The sequence below is a fragment of the Dermacentor andersoni genome, chromosome 3 (assembly GCF_023375885.2).
Source record: "Dermacentor andersoni chromosome 3, qqDerAnde1_hic_scaffold, whole genome shotgun sequence".
NCBI lineage: Eukaryota > Metazoa > Arthropoda > Arachnida > Ixodida > Ixodidae > Dermacentor > Dermacentor andersoni.
In genome coordinates, this window is record NC_092816.1 from 197,007,189 (window position 1) to 197,022,268 (window position 15,080).

At 47.2% G+C, this 15,080-nt stretch overlaps 8 non-coding genes across 8 annotated transcripts; all 8 read left to right on the plus strand.

The window, feature by feature from the left end:
* The first annotated feature begins 2,825 nt into the window (after nucleotides 1-2,825).
* On the plus strand, nucleotides 2,826-2,898 carry TRNAM-CAU (transfer RNA methionine (anticodon CAU)). The gene has a single exon. It is a non-coding gene; the product is annotated as a tRNA-Met (tRNA).
* A 173-nt stretch (nucleotides 2,899-3,071) lies between these two features.
* TRNAM-CAU (transfer RNA methionine (anticodon CAU)) lies at nucleotides 3,072-3,144 on the plus strand. Its single transcript has one exon. It is a non-coding gene; the product is annotated as a tRNA-Met (tRNA).
* A 5,153-nt stretch (nucleotides 3,145-8,297) lies between these two features.
* TRNAM-CAU (transfer RNA methionine (anticodon CAU)) lies at nucleotides 8,298-8,370 on the plus strand. Its single transcript has one exon. It is a non-coding gene; the product is annotated as a tRNA-Met (tRNA).
* Nucleotides 8,371-8,543: 173 nt separating this feature from the next.
* TRNAM-CAU (transfer RNA methionine (anticodon CAU)) lies at nucleotides 8,544-8,616 on the plus strand. The gene has a single exon. It is a non-coding gene; the product is annotated as a tRNA-Met (tRNA).
* Nucleotides 8,617-13,732: 5,116 nt separating this feature from the next.
* On the plus strand, nucleotides 13,733-13,805 carry TRNAV-CAC (transfer RNA methionine (anticodon CAU)). The gene has a single exon. It is a non-coding gene; the product is annotated as a tRNA-Val (tRNA).
* Nucleotides 13,806-13,978: 173 nt separating this feature from the next.
* On the plus strand, nucleotides 13,979-14,051 carry TRNAM-CAU (transfer RNA methionine (anticodon CAU)). The gene has a single exon. It is a non-coding gene; the product is annotated as a tRNA-Met (tRNA).
* Nucleotides 14,052-14,220: 169 nt separating this feature from the next.
* Nucleotides 14,221-14,293, plus strand: TRNAM-CAU (transfer RNA methionine (anticodon CAU)). The gene has a single exon. It is a non-coding gene; the product is annotated as a tRNA-Met (tRNA).
* A 169-nt stretch (nucleotides 14,294-14,462) lies between these two features.
* On the plus strand, nucleotides 14,463-14,535 carry TRNAM-CAU (transfer RNA methionine (anticodon CAU)). The gene has a single exon. It is a non-coding gene; the product is annotated as a tRNA-Met (tRNA).
* The last annotated feature ends 545 nt before the right edge of the window (nucleotides 14,536-15,080 follow it).

Consider the following 15,080-nt stretch of genomic DNA (forward strand, 5'->3'; position numbering starts at 1 on the left):
TGGCCACAATGAAGTGAAACATGTGTCTTTCAGCGACCATAGCCTTGTCATGACTACACTAGGAAGCAACCTCAGAAAAAGCCGTTTTAATTGGGCTTTGTGGAATTTCAATGGGAAACTTTTGCAAGATGAAAAATTTATGGAGTGTGTAACAAAAAGACTTAACAAATGACATCCGAAGGGCCACATGGGTGGGCAGCTGAGCGAGAAAACTTTAAGAACGACGTCAAGATTATTGCGATTGAAAGGGGAACCATTATTAGTCAAAAGCAAAAGTGTAATGAAAAAGAACTCCAGTGCCAACTCGATTTTCTTATATGTATGAAAAGCGGCAATCCCGGCATGTATATAAAAGCAATTCGCGAAGTGAAAAGCAAACTAGAAGTAATTGCAACCGAAAAGTACAGAGCAGCACTGATAAGGGCGCGAGCCGAAAAGATATGGTTGAGTGAAACGCCCAACAAGCGAGCGATGTGTGACCGAAGAAAATACGCGGCTCAAAACGAAATACGACAGATCAACTACCGTAACGAACAGACATCAGACAGGAGTAAAATTGAGCAGGCATTTCTCGAACATTACAGCGAATTATTTGCGAATAAAAAAGGCGATAGAACTGGGCTGAGAACCGAGGTTATTAATCTAATGCCTAAGCTCGATGAAGAATGTAAGACGCGATTAGAACAGCCAATAAGTATAGAGGAAGTGAAAAGTGCCATAAAAGAATTAACTCCAGGAAAAACACCTGGGCCGGACGGAATAGGAGCAGCCTTTTACAAAATATTCATTGAAGAAATAAGCCCAATTTCGCATAACGTTATTAGCAAAGCCTATGAGGAAAAACGGTTACCGCCTTCCTTCCGCGCTGCCCATATTGTTTTGGTACCGAAGACAGATGATCCAACTAGACTGTTATCAGTAGGGGCCTATCGCCCAATAACTCTTGCAAATGTGGACTATAATATCTATACCAAAATTTTAGCTAAACGTTTGCAAAGCGTTATTATGCTTCTCGTTGGACCGCACCAGACATGTGGAATAAGAGGACGTTCGATATGTACACATGTGCATGTAGCCCGCAGCGTTCTAGAATGTTGTGATGCCATCTCGGGACGAGCTGCTATGTTACAACTCAATCTCGCCAGGGCTTTCGACCGTGTCGCACACGATGTTCTTTTCTCTGTGCTTGAACATGTCAGTATTGGCAAAGTGTTATTAGAAGGATTAAACGTGGCTTATAATGATTGTACTGTACGCATCATAGTTAACAAGAACCTCACCCAGAGTATTGACGTCCGGTCATCTATAAAACAAGGATGTGCGTTGTCATCGCTGCTTTTCGCTCTTTATCTTGAACCCTTCTGCCTCAGTCTTATTATTAATGAAAAAGTACTTGGTTTGAGGCTTCAGACGCATCATTTGAAAATCCTTGCCTACGCTGATGATGTAGCAATCTTTTGCACTGACCTCAATAGCATAGAAGAAGCCATAAGCGTCACCAAAGATTTTTGCAAACAGACAGGTTCCGCGATAAACTGGGAAAAAAGTGTCGGTTTCTGGCACGGAATATGGGACTTTAAACCAGAAAGATTTGCGACCATCACGTGGGCAAGAAGTCCTTCTACGTATTTAGGCGTGCCTCTCGAGCAATATAAACAAAGTGCAGATTACTGGGATGACCTGACGCCAAGGGTGAAGGAAAAAGTTGGAGGGTGGCAAGGCCGCGAATTATCGATGTTTGCTAGGGCCAGTGCTTGCAATGGTTTTTTGATTGCCAAAGTGTGGTATGTGTTGCAGTTTTTGTCAATGTCACGCGTCAACGTGCAGAAACTGCACCGAATATTTGCGGTTTTTATTTGAGGCTCCAATTGGGAGAGAATCAGCCGCACTAATCTGTTTCGACCAGTGAAAGACTGAGGCCTCGGCCTTTCTCATCTGTTCATCCGACAAATTGTGTCGCGTTTTATGTTCCTGCGGGACACGGGAGACCCGTTTTTGGGAGCGGTGATGCAAATGCGCCTTAAGAATGTATCGCCCGAATTTGTTGTGTCTAGTGCGGCTGCAATCGACTGTGGTGTAAAAGGTTACTTCAGGGAATTAGTCACGTCGTTTAGGATACTTAAAACACGCTTCTCATTCGAGTACCTGAGCCTTGTACCGAGAAAGAAACTATATAAAGATGTAATCGATGTAATGATGCTAGTACCATTATACAGATCGCCAAACATTGCAGGCCCAGGGCAAGATGTATTAAAAAGAGTTCGAAAAATGACTGTTAGAGGAGCTGTTAAAACATTCTTTTTCAAATTACACACAAACACACTCCCTGTAAAAACATGGCTCGATGAAAAAGGAATATTTGTGCCGTAGACAACAAACTGCCTTTTGTACAAGAAACCAGAAACAATCGAACACACGTTCATTGATTGTTTGGATCCAGTCTTTTTTTGGGATGTTTTGCAACGAACCCTGAAGAAAGTGTTCCCGATAACACCACACGGAATTCGATATCTCTCAGTACAGAATGAAAACAGCTTCCCCTATGACATGATCATGATACTGGGGCTACATAGCCTTTGGATCACAAAAATGGGAGTCAGGCTCGCAGACCCCAAGGCAAAGTCAGCCAGAGAACACTTTATAGAGAGCATAACCTACATGCGCGAGGTATATGGTACTTTAACCGAGTCACCAGATTGAATTTTGGTACTTGATGAGTTGGTACGAATGAAAAATGTTTAAGTAACCACACTGGTCAAGCAGACCAAGGTGGGTTTTATGTATGTACATGCCTTTCCTGAATAAAAGTTTAAAAACAAAAAAAAGCCTCGGTAGCGCAGTAGGCAGCACGTCAGTCTCATAATCTGAAGGTCGTGAGTTCGATCCTCACTCGGGGCAAACGCGGCGCTTCGTTTTTGCTGCCGTGCGCGATAGTGCACTCATATTCGGGCATTATAATGAAAGTAGATTCCAATCTTTTAAGGGGTAATTGCTGCACGCTATTTTCATTTTTCAACTCCGTCCAAAATAGCAGCAACGAAATTGGAAGTGTCTCGTCGTGTGCCCTGTCTGCCTCGGTAGCGCAGTAGGCAGCGCGTCAGTCTCATAATCTGAAGGGCGTGAGTTCGATCCTCACTCGGGGCAAAGGCGGCGCTTTGTTTTTGCTGCCTTGCGCGATAGTGCACTCATATTCGGGCACTATAATGAAAGTAGATTCCAATTTTTTAAGGGGTAACTGCTGCACGCTATTTTACTTTTTTCAACTCCGTCCAAAATAGCAGTAACGAGACTGGAAGTGTCTGGTCGTGTGCCCTGTCTGCCTCGGTAGCGCAGATGATTCCACTTCTGGCCACCGAGCGTGACGGACGTGCGCATCATGTGCTCCAACGGAGCGGTATCAGCGGCCCAGCTTGGCCGTGGAAACAGGTTTGCTGGCTCGAGTGACCAGGATTATGAAGTTATTTTGCCGCGGCTACTAAAAGGTCGAATTGTTGTAAATACGCTGTTTTTGCACGCCGACGTCAGAGCAAGGCCCTACAAGGTCGAGGATTTTCGCGACGCACTGGCTCGTTTGGCACTGCTCCTCGAGGTTGTCGCCTTGAGGGCGTACTAAATGAATCACATCTGGGCTATGACGTTCAAGAGTGTTGAAGCAATGAAGAAGCTGCTTTGGGCCCGTGAAGTGACTGTTAAAGAACGACGGTGCATTGTCATTGATCCCGACGACCAGGACGTGAGGATGAAGATCCACTGGATGTTGTACAACGTGCAAGACGAAGATGTGCGAACAGCCTTTGCACCTTACGGAACGGGGACGGAAGTCGCCAAGGAACGCTGGCGCGTTCAGGGAGTCATGGAGAAAGGTTCGTCAACGCGTTGTGTGTCCTTGAAGATGAAGCCTGGAGTTACAATTGATGACCTGTCTCACCAGCTACGCATTGCTGGAGAGCAGGCCCTCGTTGTGATTTCTGCAAGAGCCCCGCTTTGCCTAAGGTGCCATACCTCAGGACACGTCCGACGTGAATGCAAAGTTCCCCGCTGCAGTCAGTGCCGTCGCTTCGGCCGTGACCAATCGCAGTGCGTCAAAACGTACGCAAATGTCACAGGGCATATGAGAGGAGAAAACGACTCCGAACTTCTCATGGATGCGGATGAATCCGAGGAGGCAGCGAGAACAGCAGAAAAGAATACGCCGCAGGCAGCGCCTAATGCCGTCAAGGGGGGAGTGGCAGCGACAAAGACTGAAGACCAGACCACTCCGTCGAAGCAGGCTGTTGTAGCCCCGAAGATTGACGCAGCGGAACTAAGCACAAGTACTGCTGCGGAAGCAGTACATGGAAAACGTCAAGAGGAGGGAGAAGGCATGGACGTCGTCCAACCAAGCATGAGTAGTGCTCCAGCAAAGAGGACACAGAAGGCCTGTGTCGAAGAGGTTCAGCCTTCTTCTGCGAGTATCGACGAGCCACCCCCCAAATCGGGAGCGCAGCGCCAGCCGACGTTTCGCCCGAAGCCCAACATCCCGCCGGACAAAAAGCCGGCAAAGACTACACCGACGTAGCAACCATGGCTCCCTTCTGGCTTGACAAGGGACGAGAGGCGACCCACAACAGGACTACGACGACCAGCGCGCTGAGGCTGCGCCAGCCTGCTGCAGAAAGCGAGCACGCCTCCTGGGTGGGCTCGAGAACTCTTGAGAAGGGAAAATTGCTGAGCTTCACTTCTCGGTGTATTAAGGCTGAAGGTGAGCACGAAGCCGTTCGGCCTATTTAATTTGTCGCGCACATGGCAGGCAGAACAGAAGCAGCACTTAAATTTGCCACGTTTAATGTAAGGGGACTGGCAGCGAGGCGGCGTCAGTATCGATAAAGTCGCCTCCTGCTTGAGAACCATGTGGACGTAGTGGCAGTGCAAGAGACCAACGTGGAAAGTGAAGCTCAGACGAACCGCATGGCTGAGCCTTTTAGAAGCCGTCACAATGTATGCGTGTGTCATTCTGTTGGTATGTCGGGAGGGTGTGCCATTTTAACTCGAAATTCTTTAGGTGTTATTGAAGAATCTGTTACAGTTTTCAACACCCGGGCGTTTTGTGATGTGTGATTTTTCGTATCTTGATTTACAGTGGCGCGTAATGTGTGTGTATGCCCCAAATAAGAAAAATGAGCGCAAAGCTTTCTTCGAAATGGTCCAGCCCTATCTAAGTCTCCTAGATACATTATTCTGATGGGTGACTTCAACTGCGTATGCATGCCCGAAGACAGAGTTACTAACGCGACCATTCGAAACCAGAGCTCGTTACTTTTGAATGCAATTGTCCTGGAGCACAATTTGGAAGACGTCGGGAGTGCTCTGTCAGAAGGTGCCCGTCTGCAGTTCACACATTTCCACCAAGGAAGTCATGCAAGACTTGACAGGGTTTATGCGTCTGCTGGCGTGGTCCCATTGTGCAGTGACTACTTGATTAAAAACGTTGCGTTCAGCGATCATTGCATGGTAATGGTTACAATAGGAACGAAGCCCAAAAGGCCGAAGTTCAACTGGAAACTATGGAAATTTAATGTAAGGCTTCTTGAGGATGAACGTTTTGTGTTTACAGTAAAAGAAAAAATTGACTGTTTGCAAACGGGTGATCAGGGGGACATTATTGGAAAATGGGAACATTTTAAAGAAGAAATAAGAATGATCGCTATAGAAAGAGCGAGTGCGTGGCGCCAAAGCGACAAGGCAGACGAAAAAGAATTTCAGAGCCGCTTAGATTTGCTGCTGAGGTTGGAAAGTGCTCAGCCGGGCCAGTACGAAAAAGAAATAAAAGAAACAAAGAATAAGTTAGAACTGATGGATAAAGAGAAATATAAAGGAGCGGTGATACGCGCACGTGCAGAACGGTTGTGGTTTGGCGAGAAGCCGACAAAGCGGTCCCTGTGCGACGAAAAACGATATGCAGTAAAGAACGAGATAAAAGCGATAGAGTACAAGGGCGAAATGGCTCGTGACTCTAACACTATTCAACGTGCGTTTGTTGATTATTACGAAGGACTACTGGGTCACGAGTCACGTGTTGAAGAAGGCCTCGCGGTGGAGTTTTTGGCACTGATGCCTATCTTAGAGGATGAAGTCAAGCTGGGGCTCGAGGCATCGATTAGTGCAGCGGAAGTAGAGCGCGCAATCGACGAGTTAAGCTCCGCCAAATCACCTGGTCCCGACGGGCTGGGCGCAGCTTTTTACAAAGCGTTTAAGTCTGACATGGCGCATATTCTACACAGCGTAATTCAAGAAACATACGAAAATCAGATGATGCCTCCGTCCTTCCGAAGAAGTCACATCATCCTAGTTCCGAAGAGTGAAGACCCGGTTAAGAGATTGTCAGTCAGAGGGTATCGGCCCACAAGTCTCACGAATGTGGACTATAGTATATTCATGAAGGTTCTGGGCAAAAGGTTGCAGAATGTAATAAAAGCTATCGTAGGTAGGCACCAAACGTGCGGGATTAAAGGACGTACGATAAAGACAAATATTCACGTAGCTCGGAGCATATTAGAATGCTGCGATGCTTTTGATAAACGTGTAGCCATGTTGCAACTGGACATGGAAAAGGCCTTCGACCGCGTCAACCACCATATTCTGTTTTGTATCCTCGAACTCGTGAATGTGGGCCGAGTGCTCTTGGAAGGTGTCAAAATGGCATATGCTGGTTGTACGGCAAACCTTATTGTTAATAAGCAGCTGAGTGAAAGTATCACAGTTCGTTCTTCCGTGAGGCAAGGGTGCCCATTGTCTCCATTGTTGTTTGCACTGTATCTCGAACCTTTTTGCCAGAAAATAATATCAAACGGAAAAGTGCGTGGCTTCACGATGTTGTCCACTGAAGTTAAAGTACTTGCGCCATATCGATATCGCCATATTTTGCGAAGATAGGGAAAGTCTAACTGAAGTGGTGAGGACGCGGTTAGGTTTTGCAAAGCCTCCGGAAGTGTGATAAACTGGGAAAAGTGTTTTGGTTTCTGGCACGAAAAATGGGATTATGCGCCTGAAATGTTTCAGAGCGTTCAGTGGGCAACGTCATCTGTCAAATACTTGGGAGTACCGCTAGACCACTATCGAGAACCTGCAAAATATTGGGAAGCGGAAACTGAGCGCACACGTGAATGTACGCACAAATGGGGTGGCCGCGATCTTTCAATTTTTGCTCGAGCCACAGTAGGTAACCTCTTTCTGGTGGCCAAGGTATGGTATGTGCTGCAGGCACTGTGTATGTCACAGACCAGCGTGTAGAGATTGCACCGAGTTCTCGCAGTGTTCATTTGGGGGTCGAGTTGATAGAGGACAAGTCGCACAAATCTCTTTCGGTCCGTGGGAAAAGGTGGCCTAGGTTTGGCTCATTTGTTTCTTAGGCAACTTGTGTCAAGATTTATGTTCCTCCGAGACCAAAAAGATGCTTTCCTGCGTACGGTAATGCAAATTTGGTTGAAAGAGGCACTGCCTGAATATGTTGTATCATCCAGCCCTGCGAAACGCGTACGGGTGCGGGGCTTTCTTTGGGAGGTTGTGCGCGCTTTTCAATGTTTGAAAGTTGGCTTTTCTGCACAGTATCTTGCTGATGTTAGAAGGAAACAACTTTAAAAAGACCTTATTGATACTATGTTGCCTATATCTTTGTACCGTTCCATATATAGTGTTGGTTCTGAAGGGAATGTACTGAAGAGAGTGAAAAACATGTCGGTGCGGCCCTCAATGAAATCATTCTTCTTTCAGCTGCGCACTGGCACACTGCCCGTGAAACCATGGCTACAAGAGAAAGGAATATTTGTCTCATGGTCCACAAACTGTCTAATCTGTAGAAATACGGAGACTATAGATCACATGTTCCTTCACTGCACAGACGCTGTATTTCACTGGGGCGTCTTGCAACGAACTTTAAAAAAAGCAGCTTCTAATATCACCTTACGGCATAAGATTTATATCGGTAGATAGCGCTGACGAAGTGCCGTGGCACATGTTTATGCTTATCAGCTTACACAGTATATGGAAAAATCGAATGGCGTTTAGGCATGCCGATGAAACTATCCTCCCTGTACGAGAGTATTTCATTGAAAATGTGTCTTATGCAAGAGATGTGTTTAAGGCTCAAAAAGAACAGCCGGAATGGCTCCTATTAATGGATAACCTCGCCAAACTGAAACGCGTTTAATCCTTTGGTGTGAGCTGGCCAGTGCACCGCTCGCATCTTTTACTTGTAAAGCGATATTAGTGTTTTGTATGTCTTTCATTGTGTCATGTACCAAGAAGGTAATAAAAAGAGGACCTCGGTAGCGCAGTAGGCAGCGCGTCAGTCTCATAATCTGAAGGTCGTGAGTTCGATCCTCACTCGGGGCAAAGGCGGCGCTTTCTTTTGCTTGCCTTGCACGATAGTGCACTCACATTCGGGCATTATATTGAAAGTAGATCCCAATCTTTTAAGGGGTAACCGCTGCACGCTGTTTTACTTTTTCAACTCCGTCCAAAATAGCAGCAACGAGACTGGAAGTGTCTCGTCGTGTGCCCTGTCTGCCTCGGTAGCGCAGTAGGCAGCGCGTCAGTCTCATCATCTGAAGGTCGTGAGTTCGATCCTCACTCGGGGCAAAGGCGGCGCTTTCTTTTGCTTGCCTTGCACGATAGTGCACTCACAATCGGGCATTATATTGAAAGTAGATCCCAATCTTTTAAGGGGTAACCGCTGCACGCTGTTTTACTTTTTCAACTCCGTCCAAAATAGCAGCAACGAGACTGGAAGTGTCTCGTCGTGTGCCCTGTCTGCCTCGGTAGCACAGTGGTATTCTACTTCCGGCCGTGATAGCAAACGGACGCGTGTGGAATGTGCTCCGCCGGAGCGGTATCAGCGGCCCAGTCGGGCCGCGGTAACAGGTTTTTTGCTGATGAAGCCCTGGACTATCAAGTTATTCTGCCGTCGCTGCCAACAGGTGCGTCTGTAGCGAATACTGTTTTTCTTCACGGGGATTTGAAAGCCAGGCCTTACCGCGTAGAAGACTTTCGGGACACGTTGGTTCATCTCGGAGTGCTTCCTGAAGTGATAGCTTTGGGGGCGTTCCAGATGAACCATGTTTGGGCCGTCACTTTTAGAAGTGCAGAAGCTACAAAGAAGATGGTAGAAATTGGGGAAGTTCTGGTCAAGGAGAAACGGTGCTTTGTGGTTGACCCCGAAAATCAAGAAGTGCGCATCAAGCTTTACTGGGTGCTACATAATGTTCCGGACGAAGACGTGCGCTCTGCTCTAGCACCGTACGGGAAAGCAAGCGATATCTACAAGGAGCGCTGGTGAGTGCACGGAATAGCTGACAAAGGCTCGTCTACGCGCACGGTTGGTCTGAAGCTCAAGCCTGGTGCAACTCTAGAAGATTTACCCCATCAGTTGCGCGTTGCAGGAATCATGGCTCTACTCGTTGCGCCGGGACGCCCACCGCTATGCTTGAGGTGCCATGCCACAGGCCATATCAGGCGCGACTGCCGGGTACCGCGTTGTGCCAAATGTCGGCGATATGGCCACGACGAAAGCGTCTGCGTGCGAACCTACGCAAACGTGGCCGGAGTCAAAGCAAGTGATGAACTGTCGACGGAACATCTAATGGACGAGGCTGACGCGGCCGAAACTACCCCCGAGGCAGACAGCTTGCGAACTATTGGTGCAGCAAACGTGTCACATATGAAGCAAAAGGCTGCAGTTATTATTGCGGAAGACACAGCCATCGCTTCAACAGAGGCTGTAGAGACACAGGCGATGGGCGCTCCAATGAGCCAACACATTGCACCTGGCGCGAGTGTCGAGCAAAGCCCTGAGACTACAGACGTCATTATGGCAAGTACCAGCAGCCCTGCACCAAAACGACTCCATGAGGACGGCAAAGAAGGGCACAAGACCGACCAGGATGCAACGGATGAGCCGCCTGTGAAAACGACACCCCATCGAAGGACTACATTTAAACCCGCACCGAAAATACCGCTCAAGCCACGGCCCGAGCGGAAACCGCCGGCCCCGCCGGCGACGTGACAAGGTGTCGAGCCTTCTTTTTTTCCAACCGGACGCTATCAGCGGAAGGGACTGGAAAGACAGTGCGTTGACGTCGTCACAGCGAAGTCTAAATTCTAGTCAAAATGGCTGGAACGACTGGGATTTTCTATAAAAAATTTGAGTGTTTTGCCGTCTTGTGATAAGCAAGGGATACTATGCGGTTTGTGTTTATAAAAAAAAATGGCTGTTACTCTCCAAACGCCGTTTTATGTAGGTACTCTTAACGTGCGGGGCCTGTCGACACGGAGAAAACAATACCAGCTGAGTCGACTTTTTATGGAAAATGAATTGGACGTAATTGCCATACAGGAAACGAAGATCGAAAGTCAGGAAGGAACAAACCGCATGGTTGAACCTTTTAGGGCGTACTACAATGTATGCGTTGCGCATGCAGTAGGTACAGCCGGTGGTTGTGCGCTGTTCTTGAAGCACTCCACAGGTAAATCTGTTGATAGTGTGTACGCGTGTGACACTGGACGACTTATTGTATGTGACATAACGTTGCAAGCCCAGAAGTTCCGAATAGTTTGTTTACATGCCCCAAATACACCAAGTGAGCGCAGATTGTTTTTTGAAAGTGTTGAACATTATCTGAATTGTGACAGGGCAATTATAATGATGGGGGACTTTAATTGCGTATCCAGAGTAGAAGACAGGACAAGAGATGCACCGATACGAGATGCGAGTGTGTCGGTACTAAATGCGCTGACTGAAGGTCACCTGTTAGAAGATGTAGGGTGCTTCCTGTCAAATGGCACATTGCCTCGGTTTACCCACTACCAGGGGGACAGCCATGCTAGATTAGATCGTATTTATGTTTCGGCAGATTTGGCACCCGTCTGCAATAAGTATGACATTAAAAACGTTTTCTTTAGCGACCATAGTTTGGTTGTGGGCGCACTAGGTCCGAGGAAACCGGCGAAATTTAACTGGCAGCTGTGGAAATGCAATGTCAAACTCCTCAATGATGAGGTATATATGAAGGAAACAAAAGAAAAAAAATGGAGACCTACTGGCAAATGAACCGGAGTGTTATGCGGAGGCATGGGAACATTTTAAGGAAAACGCAAAAATCTCAGCCATCGAAAAAGCCGGGGCATTGCGGAGGAAGCAAAACAAAGAAGAAACTGAGCTCCAAAGCCAGCTTGATTTTTATTGGAATGCAGAAGCTAGAGCCCCGGGTAACTTTGCCAGAGAAATAAAAGAAATTAAAAGCAAACTAGAAATTATTAATACAGAAAAGTACAGGGGCGCAGTTGTACGAGCGCGTGCGGAAAAAATGTATATGGGTGAAACCCCGACCAAACGCGCTCTATCAGATGAAAAAAGCTATGCGTCGCGTAACGAAATAAAGGCGATAATGTACAGAGATGAAGTTGTACAAGACGAGGAACTGATACGTCGCGCATTTGTTGATTATTATCGGGGTTTAGTTGGCCACGAGCCACAGATTGTGGAAGGTTTTCAAAGCGATTTCTTGAGACACATGCCAAAACTTGAAGCAGAAGTTAAAACGAATCTCGAAGCACCAATCAGCGTTGCAGAAATTGAGGGGGCAATTGATGAATTGAGTGCAGATGGTTTTGGCTCAGAATTCTACAAGGCTTTTAAAACTGAGATAGCAGTTGTCCTGCATAACGTAATAAAGGAGGCATACAGAACAAAGAAGTTGCCTCCTTCTTTCAGGCAGAGCCATGTTGTACTTTTTCCAAAAACAGAGGATCCAGCTGCCTTGCTCTCTGTACGAGCGTATCGACCGATAACTCTAACGAACACGGACTACAAGATCTTCGCTAAAGTTTTGGGTAGGAGACTGCAAAGTGTTATAACCAGGCTTGTGGGGCCGCATCAGACTTGCGGCATAAAAGGAAGGTCCATTGTAACAAACATACACGTGGCTAGAACCGTCCTGGAGTGCTGTGATGCGTACTGTGGTAAGGTCGCCATGGTACAACTGGATTTAGAGAAGGCATTCGACAGAGTTGTGCATAAAGTCCTTTTCAACATTCTAGAAAACATCAATGTCGGGAAGGTCCTATCAGAAGGTATAGAAATGTGTTACGCAGACATTTCTAGCAGGATTAAAATTAATAAATCATTAACTGCCAGTTTCCAGATAAAGTCCTCTGTTAGGCAGGGATGCCCTTTGTCTCCTTTACTGTTCGCGCTGTACCTGGAACCTTTCTGTTTAAAAATCATGTCATCGAGTGCAATAAAAGGTTTTAGGTTGAGCACAAGCGAGGTTAAGCTACTTACGTACGCTGACGATATTGCAGTTTTCTGTTCTGACCAAGAAAGTGTCAGGAATGCCATCAGTGTGGCGAAGAGTTTTTGTAAAGCGACCGGAAGCGTTATCAACTGGAGCAAATCTTTGGGCTTTTGGCATGGGGATTGGGACGACACCCCGGACGTCTTTGAAAGCATGCAGTGGACGGTTTCGCCAACGAAATACCTCGGGGTGCCTTTAAATCACTACAAAGACACTAGTGATTATTGGAGAAATGAAGCGGAACAAATAAAAGAAAGATCGACAAAATTTGGAGGGAGAGACTTATCTATATTTGCAAGGTCAACAGTATGTAACCTTTTTCTTGTAGCCAAGATTTGGTACGTTCTGCAAGTACTGTGTGCGACGAGAGCAAGCATTCAAAGACTCCACAGGGTGCTAGCAGTGTATATATGGGGATCAACTTGGGAACGTACAAGCCGTACAAATTTATTCCGGTCAGTGACAAGTGGCGGACTGGGCTTGGCGCATTTGTTTCTAAAACAGGTAGTGTCCAGATTTCTCTTTATGCGAGAGCAAAGCAATGCTTTCCTACGTACTGTGTTTCAAATGCGATTGTGTGACGTTATGCCAGCGTTTATTGTGTCGTCTGATCGGGTTGATGGGCCGAAAGTACGAGGCTTCCTGCGAGAAGTCGTCTGGTCTTACGAGTTCCTCGCAGCACGGTTCTCATTACAGTATCTAAGCAATGTCACACGAAAGAAACTGTACAAAGATGTTGTTGATGTATGTATACCAGAACCACTGTATCGCACCATGTTGTCAACAGGAGCAGGCAAAGATGTACTGAAAAGGGTGAAGCGGATGCCAGTACGGTCCACGGTGAAAACGTTCTTCTTTTACTTGCACACCGGAACTCTGCCCGTTAAACCGTGGTTAGAGCAGAAGGGTATCTTCGTGCCTTGGACGATAAACTGCTTATTGTGCAAGCAACCACAAACTATCGACCATATTTTTCTTGATTGCGTAGATGCCACCCTCTTATGGGACATACTGCAACGTACTTTAAAAAAAGAGTTACCGATTACCCCATATGGCATCCGCTTCCTCCCAACCGATAATGATGAAGGAGTGCCGTATGACATGTTTATGGCTTTATGTCTTCACAGCATCTGGAAAACAAGAATGGCAGTGTATCATGCAGATATGAACGCCCAGCCAGCCAGAGAATACTTCAAAGAAAGTATCGCGTTTATCCGTGAGATATATAAAGCACAGATTGATCCACCAGCATGGATGCCTGTATTAGATGCTCTTGTCAACCTGAAGCGGTTTTAAATACCCACGCTTGCCCAAAGCGGGCAAGCGTTTTTAATTACTTTATGTAGTGTGAATTTGTGATTGTATCGCTTTGTTTCAATCCTGAGAAAGGTAATAAAAAAAATGCCTCGGTAGCGCAGTAGGCAGCGCGTCAGTCTCACAATCTGAAGGTCGTGAGTTCGATCCTCACTCGGCGCAAAGGCGGCGCTTTCTTTTTGCTTCCTTGCGCGATAGTGCACTCACATTCGGGCATTATAATGAAAGTAGATTCCAATCTTTTAAGGGGTAACTGCTGCGCGCTATTCTACTTGTTCAACTCCGTCCAAAATAGCAGCAACGAGACTGGAAGTGTCTCGTCGTGTGCCCTGTCTGCCTCGGTAGCGCAGTAGGCAGCGCGTCAGTCTCATAATCTGAAGGTCGTGAGTTCGATCCTCACTCAGGACAAAGGCGGCGCTTTCATTTTGCTGCCTTGCGCGATAGTGCACTCACATTCGGGCATTATAATGAAAGTAGATTCCAATCTTTTAAGGGGTAACTGCTGCGCGCTATTATGTTCAACTCCGTCCAAAATAGCAGCAACGAGACTGGAAGTGTCTCGGCGTGTGTCCTGTCTGCCTCGGTAGCGCAGTAGGCAGCGCGTCAGTCTCATAATCTGAAGGTCGTGAGTTCGATCCTCACTCGGGGCAAAGGCGGCGCTTTCTTTCTGCTGGCTTGCGCGATAGTGCACTCACATTCGGGCATTATAATGAAAGTAGATTCCAATCTTTTAAGGGGTAACTGCTGCGCGCTATTATGTTCAACTCCGTCCAAAATAGCAGCAACGAGACTGGAAGTGTCTCGGCGTGTGTCCTGTCTGCCTCGGTAGCGCAGTAGGCAGCGCGTCAGTCTCATAATCTGAAGGTCGTGAGTTCGATCCTCACTCGGGGCAAAGGCGGCGCTTTCTTTTTGCTGCCTTGCGCGATAGTGCACTCATATTCGGGCATTATAATGAAAGTAGATTCCAATCTTTTAAGGGGTAACTGCTGCGCGCTATTCTACTTGTTCAACTCCGTCCAAAATAGCAGCAACGAGACTGGAAGTGTCTCGTCGTGTGCCCTGTCTGCCTCGGTAGCGCAGTAGATTCTGCTTCCGGCCACCGAGCGTGACGGACGCATGATGACGGGCTCCGTTGGAGCGGCTTCAGCGGCCTTTTCTGGCCGCGGAAACAGGACGATGGAACAGGAGGGCACCTACCAAGTTGTTCTGCCAGGTCTGCCAACAGGTCGTTATGTTTTAAATACAGTTTTTTTTTTGCACGCTGATATTACGGCGCGACCGTACCGGATTGAAGATTTCCGTGACGCATTGGCACCGCATTCGCTTCTTCCGGATGTTATCGCCCTGGGGGCGTATCGCATGAGCCATGTCTGGGCTATCACTTTCAAGGACGCGGACGCGGTGAAGAAGATCTCGAGCATTGGGGAGCGGCGTGTA